Source organism: Dendrobates tinctorius, unplaced genomic scaffold (assembly GCF_039654945.1).
Source record: "Dendrobates tinctorius isolate UK_male_01 unplaced genomic scaffold, ASM3965494v1 ptg000095l, whole genome shotgun sequence".
In the NCBI taxonomy this organism is placed as follows: domain Eukaryota; kingdom Metazoa; phylum Chordata; class Amphibia; order Anura; family Dendrobatidae; genus Dendrobates; species Dendrobates tinctorius.
In genome coordinates, this window is record NW_027361763.1 from 21,879,060 (window position 1) to 21,889,770 (window position 10,711).

Below are 10,711 nucleotides of genomic sequence, written 5' to 3' on the forward strand. Positions count from 1 at the left end.
ATGGCGAGCGGAGGTCACCTGAAGTGTGGGGAGGAAGCAGGAAGCTACTCCGGACAACGGGAGGAGAAATATGACCAGCCGTCAGCAATGAACCCAGCGGTTCTTGCGGCTGAGGTGGAGGAGGTATGGAAGCAGCCGCTGACCAGGCACCAAGCATACCCATCCCCAACAGGAATTACATCTCTGGCAGGTAAAGTGACCGACCCTGCCCCAGTAGCTGAGGACACTCTAATAGGGCTCTTTAACACCTCGCCAGCTCTTCCACCCGATCGGGTACACAGAAATTTTGATTGGGACTGGCCCTCGGGTATTATAGATGACCAGGTGGTCCCAATGCAGCCGAAGAGAGCGCTCTGGGAGGTGAGCAGAGAATGGGTGGCGTTCCAGTGGGAGCATTCTGGCATCGACCTAATGGGGTTCCCCGGGAAGGCCCAAGCGGAGGGGGATTGTGTAGAGTTCGTTAGCTGGGGGAATACAACCAGCAGCAAGCGCTTCAACAGGAGCAAGAGGAGGAAGAGCGAGACATCCAGTGCAGAGCCATAGATGAAAGGAATTTTAGAGCTAAGGCCCAGACTCGCAAGTCTAAATATGAAGATCGGAGCCCATGGAGGCAGGGCACAGTGGTGGCCTTCCATATAAAGCGGGATGGGGTTAATTAAGGAACCCAGGATGCTGGCAGAGGTCTTTGTCCCCCGATGTGATTTGGAATCCAACCTTCTAGAGGGACACCCGGATAGGGATCTCTACCCGGGAGACCATGTTACATACACGGCACTAGGGTGAGAAGGGATGGTATGCTCTGCATGTCCATAAATGTACACCAAAAGGGACAGCACCCATGTCACTTGTATCCAGTCCTGTACCACTGCCTGTGGCTTCAATGTGTGCTGCCATAGCAACACCTGCAGCAATTCCAGATCCACTGCCTGGAGATGTCACATCTCCACCTGCAGCAGTGGAGGTACCAGATATATTGTGTTCCCACGCCACGCAAACCACCAGTGAAACACGCTCTGAAGCACTCAGACTCACATAGTGTATACTGATCACCTTTTTTGCACTATCTGGAATAAGATTGGACTCCCAGCTAGGAGATTGCAACAACCAGGTATTGCCCTTGAAACAACAAAATCAGTAAGAAGAAATGCATATATGACTGTAAATAGTTCATCAAAAATTTACCTGGTTAGGTGTGTGTGTTAAAGTTTGTTGAAATTTTAAAGAGACAGTAAGGTCATGGACTATGAATGACCAGAGACTTTCCATTGTAAATAGATAGCACTTCTTATTGGTTTTACATAGAGCCTGATAGGATGCAAGCAAGACACTCTACGTTCTGCACTAGACCAAAGAAGAAAAACTGTCTGGCATGGACAAAAAAGTGGTCCAATGAGGTGACCAGCCATGCCTGGTAGTCACGCCCAAGGCCTAAGTTGGGGGTTTAAGATGGATCTCCTACATTGCACTAAGGAACAAGTAAACTACCTCAGTTCAGAATTTTATTGATAGAAAGTGTTATTTCATGCTGCAGAAAGTTAATACAATAGCTATATTTTATTATATAGGTAGTTGTTAATTAAAGGGAAGCTAAGTGTTATATTTCTAGTAGTTGATATTTTTATTAAGGTAAAATCTATATTTTTATAATGTTACGTAATGTACAAGTGAAAGTACCTTCTATAAAGGGAAGAAGAGTTTCTGTTTAACTTTTTTCTGTCAAAATGCATATGAAGAAAAATGCTTGCATGTCCTTAACATTTTTTGCTCTGCTCCAGCCCGAAGTTGTGCTGTGTTTAACAGGTGGGGTATGTGGTGCCCTTGCGGTCTCGGTCACCACAGGGTGCTGGACTCCATCCAGAGGTGTGGTACTCAGCTCTCAGGTAAGGAAGGGGCACTGCCTGAACTCACACACCAGCACACAACATTGGTCCCCATCTAGCCAGGAGGGAGTTAATTAGAGGGTGTGGGTGGAGAAAGTAGAGAATGGGCAGAGCTTAAGGGAGTAACAGTTGGTGGGAGGAGTTAGTGCTGAGGCACAGAGATTGTTCTGGAAGGAGTCAGTCATTCAGTCAGGATGGAGAGAAAAGGAGTCGCTTGTGGAGATTGAAGCCGGCCGAGTTCAGCTTGTCTCCAGACTACAGAGAGTGACAGAGACGGAGTGAAGATAGAAAAGAAAGGAAAGCTCCTGGAGAAGAGGAAGAAGAGGACTTAGGGGCATGGATAGTGAGCAATCCATCCATAAGGCCGGCATCCACCGGCGTGGTCGGTGAAGGAACCAGGTCGCAGTTAGGGGACCGGCCCCAAAACTAGTGGAGAAACTAAGGAATCAGCTAGGAAACCAGAGGTGGCAGTATCTTTAAGTGTTGTAATTGACTCCACACTCATTTGCCGAAAAGGCAGACATATAGAATTCAGGGGTCTGACCAATGTCGCCCGACAAGATCCGAATCTGCTGCTTGGGACACTATGGGACACTATGTGTGAAGATGCAGGGCAGGAGAGGTGGTAGCCAGCGTAGTGAGACGGCCAGGAAAGGAACATCAAAGGGAGCCCTGGCAACGTACACCCCAAGCTACCTGAGAGCTGTCTGGACCACAAGCCTGGAGGACACAGCACCCCGACTGGGGACTGTAACAACAGAACTGTGAGTAAAAGTGTAAAGACTGCACCCTGCTGTGTCCTCAGTTTATTTGCTGCGTCATATGCCCTGCACTACAAACACCATTATGTTCCACACCATAATCTGCCTTGGGGAGTATCTCTGCCCAGTTGCGTAACTACCTGGGGGTCAGAGGGAGCGGTGGCCCCAGGCCCCACGCTCTGAGGGGCGTGCCCACGGCGTGCAGAGGTGCAGTAATAGGGACAAATATGGCAGCAGTGGCTCTGCATTGGGGTATCAGGTGCAGTAATAGGGACACATATGGCAGCAGCGGCTCAGCATTGGGGTTTCAGGAGGATGAGGGGTTTGTGCAGTTTGGGGACACATGGTGTTGGGGCTGGAATAAGAGAAGTGAAACGTGTCTTTGTTAAACAAAAAAGTTCCAGCAACAAGCATCCAAGTCAGATTGTTGAATAGACATTAAAACTTCATCTTTATTGCAATGCCTTTAAAAACATACTGTTAAAATTGTAAATCCGGGGATTATGCGTTTTGAACAAAAATGTTCTTAGTCATAGCCATGTCTGTGATCAGTACAAAAGCAGCGGCGCTTAGTTACCCGCTGTTTCCCTTGGATACCAGCTCCAAGCGCGAGCTTGCTGGTATCCAGGGTACACAGCGGGTAACTAAGCAACGCGCGCGCTTAGTTACCAGCTATTTACCCTGGATACAAGCTCCCAGCATCTGCTTACAGCGCTGGGAGCTCACTGATCATTGGTCTCCCACTGCCACACGCAGCGATATGTGCTGGCCAGTGGGAGATCAACGATCATAAAATGGCCCAGGACATTCCTGCACGATCAGCGATACCCAGCAGGGGGGGTGGTCGCTGAAGCGTACCACACACAGCGAGATCGATGGCAAGATCGCTGATGCGTCATAAAATCAGTGACGCATCAGCGATCTCCCTAGCCATCTCGCTTAGTGTGAAGTACCCCTTAGCCCACACCTTACTCCCAGACAGACAACCCCCTCCTAGCAGACATTGTGCAGGTATTTGATAAACACTGTGACCCAAAGAAGAATGAGACAGTAGATGGATATAACTTTTTCACAAGACATCAGGAGGATGGTGAAAATGTGGACAGATATCTGACAGAGCTGAGGAGGCTGGCAGCAACTTGTGGTTTTGGAGAGATCAGAGACAGTTTAATCAAATACAGAATAGTGTGTTGTGAATTCTCTTGCTGGGGCTTCGTGAGCTGAAGCTCCCTCTGGTGGTTACTGGGAGTAGTGGAGCTGGCCAGGTTGATGGAAGTTTCCCATCTGACGACAATAATTGGGAACCTGGGATTACTGGCTGGGAGCATACAATTGAGCTGGCTGCTCTTGTTGGTTGCTGGTGATTTCCTCCTTGTGCATTTGGAGTTCTTTTGTCTCCTGCCTGATATGCATGGTTCAGTTAAATGATTATTTTGCTAATCCTTTGCATCTAATCTGGTTGTGCCTTTTTTTGCTTTCTGCTTTGCTGCTAGGATTCAACGTACTTCCTGCGGGGGGCAGCGCTGAGCCCCGTGCCATATGTTACAGCTTGGGTCAGTTTGTTCAGTCCCCTGTCATGATAGTATATTTTGCTCTGCTTCCAGTTTATACCACAGTGGTGATCTAGCGGGGGTGAGGTATAGCTCCTCTATGAGCACTGTCCACTGCAATTATTGTGGGAAAAGACATGAGAGAGACAAAACCAAGTGTTCAGCATATGGGGAAAACTGCAGGTCATTTGGCAAGAAGAATAATTTCTCAGCTGTCTGCAGGCTGGGAACAGGAAAACAGTACAGACAGCTCCACATTGTGACATCAGACACTGACAATGCAGAGGACTGTTGTGAGTTCATTTTCCCCTTCACCGTCGATGCCTGATGAACTCCCTCTTCTGGTGAAGGAAGGTAGTGAGGCTGATTACCAAACACCTGATCTGGTAGATGAAGACTGGGTAGCAGGAAATTCTGACTGGATATAAAGCAGCTGACGCCCTTCTGAGTCGCTGGTGATTTCTCTGCTGGATTCTTGGAGACCAGTCTGATTCCTGCTTCCCAAAGATAAGTTTTTGCTCTGCTATTGAACTTATTAGTTTTGGTTTTTTTACCTTCTTTTTTGGAGTTCAGCCATCCCCGGTCGGGGGTGTGCTGAATTCCATTTTTGTCTCTGATCAGTTTGTCTCTTTGCTCTGCCTTCAGAATTTACCTGAGTGCTGATATAGTCTTTTTGAAGTCCTAGCGACTTCAGGGTCTGTTTTTCCTATCAGACGGTTGGGACATTTTTTGGTAGGGTTTTTTATGGATTGCAGACAGCAGCTTTTCTATCCTGTCCTTTTTAGTTAGCTTGGGCCCCATCATTTGCTCAACCTATCTTTCTATCTGTGTTAGTGTTTTCATCTTGCTTCACTGTCATTATATGTTGGGGGCTGCCTATTGCTTTGGGGTCTGCTCTGGGGCAGTTTAGATTTCCCCTTTCTTTCTTTAGGCCTATTTAGTTCTCTGGCTGTGATCGAGGGGTCTAGGGCATCGCAGGAACCCCCTACGGCTACTGTTAGTTGTTGTGGATAGGATCAGGGGTCTGCAATCCGATAGCTACCAACCTCTCCGGTTTTCTGGACTTAGCTTGTACTTTTGTTTTTTCCTTCTTCGGTGACTCATTCATAACAGAATCACCAGCCATACCGCAGATCCTAGGGTACTCAATAGCAGGAGAGAATTGTAAAAAAAAAAAAAAAGTTTGTCAGAATTTTTTTTTTGTGTATATTTCTTCCTCTATGTCTCTGAGGCCGTAGGGTGAATTTTCTCTTCTTTCCAAATGGAGATGAAGCAATTGTCTGATCGTGTGGAGCAGCTCACTGCTGAAGTGCGGGGAATTTCCGCCTATCTTGCTCATTCACATCCTGATGTGTTTTTTGAATTTTAAGAATAATTGTAAATTATTTTTTGCCTTGGAGACTAATTCGTCGGGGAGCTCCGCACAGCAGGTTAAAATTGTCATCTCTTTGCTACGCGGCGATCCCCAGGATTTGGCGTTTTCTTTGAAACCTGATGATCCTATTCTTACTAATGTGAACGCATTTTTTCAAGCCTTGGGGTTGTTGTATGATGAACCTAATGCTATTGATCAGGCTGAAAAGGCCCTGTTGGCATTGAGCCAGGGTCGGGATTCTGCAGAGTTGTACTGTCAATAGTTCCAAAAGTGGGCGGTCCTTACTACCTGGAATGATGGTGCCTTGGCAGCTCTCTTTCAGAAGGGTTTGTCAGAAACCGTAAAAGATACTATGGTGGGATTTCCTGTTCCCTCTGGTCTTGACGATTCTATGTCATTAGCCATTCAGGTTGATCGGCGTTTGCGTGAATGCAAAACCGCACGAGAGGTGTTGCCACCTGTTGAACAAATGTCTGAACCTATGCAATGTGATAGAGTTTTGTCTAGGGCGCAATGTCAGGAGTTCAGAAGGCGTAATAAGCTGTGTTTCTTCTGTGGTGATGCCTCGCATATTATTTCTGTCTGCCCTAAATGAGAGAAATGTTTTGCACACACATTTGCTGTGGGTGGTGTTCAACCTAAGTTTCTTCTGGCAATTACTCTGATCTGCTCCCTGTCCACATTTTCCGCTAAGGCTTTTGTGGATTCGGGAGCAGCTCTGAACCTGATGGACTTGGATTTTGCTAAACGTTGTGGATTTCCTATGACACCTCTGCGGACACCTATCCCTTTGAGGGGGATTGATGCTACTCCTTTGGCGAAGAATAAACCTCAGTTTTGTACCCAGGTGGTAATGCGGGTCACCCCAGACCATCAAGAGAATTGCAGATTTTTGGTGCTGCATAATTTGCATGATACCATTGTTCTGAGGTTTCCCTGGTTGCAAATCCATAATCCAGTTTTGGATTGGAAATCTGTGTCTGTGGTGAGTTGGGGTTGTCGGTGTGCCCTTAGTGATGCTCCTGTTTTCTCCACCTCTCCCCAGTCGCATGATGTTCCTGACTATTTGGCTGATTATTATGATGTATTTAGTGAGAATGAGTCTGCGTCTTTGCCTCCTCATAGGAGTTATGACTGTGCAATTGAGCTGAGCCCTGGGTGTAAATTTCCCAAGGGTCGACTTTTCAATTTATCTGTACCCGAGCATGAGGCTATGCGATCCTATATTAAGGAGTCGTTGGAGAAGGGTCATATTAGACCATCCTCTTCACCCTTAGGTGCTGGGTTTTTTTTCGTGGCTAAGAAATATGGGTCATTAAGGCCTTGTATTGACTATCGTTCCCTCAACAAAATTACTGTTAAATATCAGTATCCGTTACCCCTGATTTCTGATCTATTCTCCAGAGTTAAAGGTGCTTGCTGGTTTACAAAGCTTGACCTCAGGGAGGCGTATAATCTTATTCGCATTAAGCATGGGTATGAATGGAAGACAGCGTTTAATACTCCGGAGGGACATTTTGAGTACCTGGGTATGCCTTTTGGGCTCACTAATGCCCATTCTGTCTTCCAGTGCTTCATGAATGATATTTTCCGAGACTTGGTGGATACATTTTTGATCATCTATCTGGATGATATTTTGATCTTTTCCAAGGATTGGGACTCTCATGTGGAACATGTTCGGACTGTGTTCCGGATTTTGAGGGAGAATTCCCTGTATGTCAAGGGATCGAAATGCTTTTTTGGTGTACAGAGGATTTCATTTTTGGGATTTATTTTGTCTCCGTCAACTATTGAAATGGACCCGGTCAAGGTACAGGCCATTTATGATTGGGTTCAGCCCACTTCTTTGAAGGCCCTCAAGAAATTTTTGGGTTTTGCTAATTTTTATCGTAAATTTATAGCTAATTTTTCTGGCATTGCCAAACCATTGACTGATTTGACTTAGAAGGGTGCTGATGTGCTGAATTGGTCTCCGGAGGCTGTTTTTTCCTTTCAGGAGCTGAAGCGAAGGTTCGCTTCTGCTCCGGTTTTGCGGCAACCTGATGTCTCACTCCCGTTTCAGGTAGAGGTGGACGCTTCTGAGATTGGTGCAGGAGCTGTTTTGTCCCAAAAAGATCCTGTAACATCTAAAATGAATCCCTGTGCTTTCTTTTCCCGAAAGTTCTCCCCATCCGAACGTAACTATGATGAGGGGAATTGGAACTGTTAGCCATGAAATGGGCATTTGAGGAGTGGAGACATTGGTTGGAGGGAGCTAATCATCAAGTCGTGGTCCTTACTGACCACAAGAATTTGATTTACCTGGAGTCGGCCAAACGCTTGAATCCTAGACAGGCTAGGTGGGCCTTGTTTTTCACACGTTTTGATTTTGTGGTCTCTTTTCTTCCGGGCACAAAGAATGTCAAGGCAGACGCCCTCTCTAGGAGTTTCTTTGCTGATTCTCCTGTTGTGACCAAGCCTGCTACCATCTTAGGTGAGGGGGTAGTTCTTTCTGCCATCTCGCCGGATTTGAGACGTGCTCTGGAAGAGTTTCAGGAGGACAAACCTGAGCGTTGTCCCATTGGAAAATTGTATGTTCCTGACCAGTGGAGGAAGAGAGTAATGTCTGAAGTTCATTGCTCCGCATTGGCTGGTCATCCAGGTATTTTTGGTACTAGAGATTTGGTGAGTCGGTCTTTTTGGTAGCCCACCTAGTCTCGTGATGTCAGGAATTTTGTGCAGTTCTGTGGGACTTGCTCTCGGTCTAAACCTTGCTCTCGCTCTAGTGGGTTGTTGATGCCTTTGTTGGTGCCCAGGAGGCCACGGACCCATATTTCAATGGATTTTATCTCTGATATGCCTGTCTCTCAGAGAATGACTGTTATTTGGGTGATTTGTGATAGATTATCTAAGATGGTCCATCTTGTACCACTCCCTAAGTTGCCATCTTCCTCAGAGTTGGTGCCCTTGTTTTTGCAACAGGTGGTTCGCTTGCATGGGATTCCTGAGAACATTGTATCTGACAGAGGAGTTCAGTTTGTGTATAGATTTTGGAGGACTTTCTGTTCCAAGCTGGGAATTCAGTTGTCCTTCTCCTCTGCGTTTCACCCTTAGACCAATGGGCAGACGGAGAGAACAAACGAGACTTTGGAGTCGTATTTGAGATGTTTTATTTCTGCTGATCAGGATGATTGGGTTTTATTTTTGCCCTTGGCCGAATTTGCTTTAAATAATAGAGCTAGTTCTGCCACTTTGACGTCACCTGTTTTTTGTAACTTTGGGTTTCATCCTCGATTCTCTTCAGGGCAGGTGGAGCCTTCTGCCTGCCCAGGTGTTGACACTGTGGTGGAGAGAATGCACCTGATCTGGGACCAAGTGGTGGATAAGTTGTCTCTCTCCCAGGAAAAGGCCCAGCAGTTTTCCAACCGGCATAGGACCATTGGTCCCCAGTTTAAGGTGGGTGATATGGTTTGGTTGTCATCAAAGAATATCGCTATTAAGGTGGCTTCTCCAAAGTTTAAACCTAGATTTATTGGACCTTACAAGATTTTGGAGATTCTTAATCCAGTCTCTTTTCGATTGGCTCTTCCTGTCACATTTAAGATCCATAACATGTTTCATAAGTCTCTATTAAAGAGGTTTGTTGAGCCAGTAGTTCCTGTGGTGGCACCTCCTGACCCGGTATTGGTTGAAGGTAATGTGGAATATGAGGTTGAGAAGATACTGGATTCTCGCCTGGCTAGACGGAGACTCCAGTATTTGGTTAAATGGAAGGGTTATGGCCAGGATGATAATTCTTGGGTCCCTGCATCCGATAGTCATGCCGAAAGATTGGTTGGTGCCTTTCATCGGGCCCATCCTGATCGCCCTGGTGGCGTGGATGAGGGTTCGGTGACCCCTCCTCAAGGGGGAGGTACTGTTCTGAGTTCGTTTTCCCCTTCACCGTCGATGTCTGATGAACTCCCTCTTCTGGTGAAGGAAGGTAGTGAGGCTGATTACCAAACACCTGATCTGGTAGATGATGACTGGGTAACAGGAAATTCTGACTGGATATAAAGCAGCCAACGCCCTTCTGAATCGCTGGTGATTTCTCTGCTGGATTCTTGGAGACCAGTCTGATTCCTGCTTCCCAAAGATAAGTTTTTGCTCTGCTATTGAACTTATTAGTTTTGTTTTGTTTACCTTGTTTTTTGGAGTTCAGCCATCCCCGGTCGGGGGTGTGCTGAGTTCCATTTTTGTCTCTGATCAGTTTGTCTCTTTGCTCTGTCTTCAGAATTTACCTAAGTAATGATATAGTCTTTTTGAAGTCCTAGCGACTTCAGGGCCTGTTTTTCCTATCAGACGGTTGGGACATTTTGTGGTAGGGTTTTTTACGGATTGCAGACAGCAGCTTTTCTATCCTGTCCTTTTTAGTTAGCTTGGGCCCCATCGTTTGCTCAACCTATCTTTCTATCTGTGTTAGTGTTTTCATCTTGCTTCACTGTCATTATATGTTGGGGGCTGCCTATTGCTTTGGGGTCTGCTCTGGGGCAGTTTAGATTTCCCCTTTCTTTCTTTAGGCCTATTTAGTTCTCCGGCTGTGATCGAGGGGTCTAGAGCATCGTAGGAACCTCCCACGGCTACTGTTAGTTGTTGTGGATAGGATCAGGGGTCTTGAATCCGATAGCTACCAACCTCTCCGGTTTTCTGGACTTAGCTTGTATTTTTGTTTTTTCCTCCTTCGGTGACTCATTCATAACAGAGGACATTACATGGCTGCAACTGCAGGCTGCAGCAGAGAAAGTCAATGCAGTCAGGCAGTCAGTAGGCAAGGACGGCAAGCAGTTTTATGCAACATTATTGTTGGATGAGAAGCCCTTAAGATTTCAGCTGGATTGTTGAGCAAGCTGCAATGTAATTCCATGTGCTCTGCTGAACGTACAGGTTTCTATTGAGCCAACTGACAAGGTACTGGTGATGTACAACAAAAGTGTTCTGAAACCGATGGGGACATGTAAGCTCAAAATACGGAACCCTTGTAACAGAAGGAGTTAATTTACCTTGTTGCTTTGAAGGTAAATATAGGCTAGAAATTGACAACACCGTGCAGCCTACCAAATTACCCACAAGAAGAGTGCCTGTAGCTTTAATGCAACCGCATGAAATTCCACATAGGCCATGGTCAAA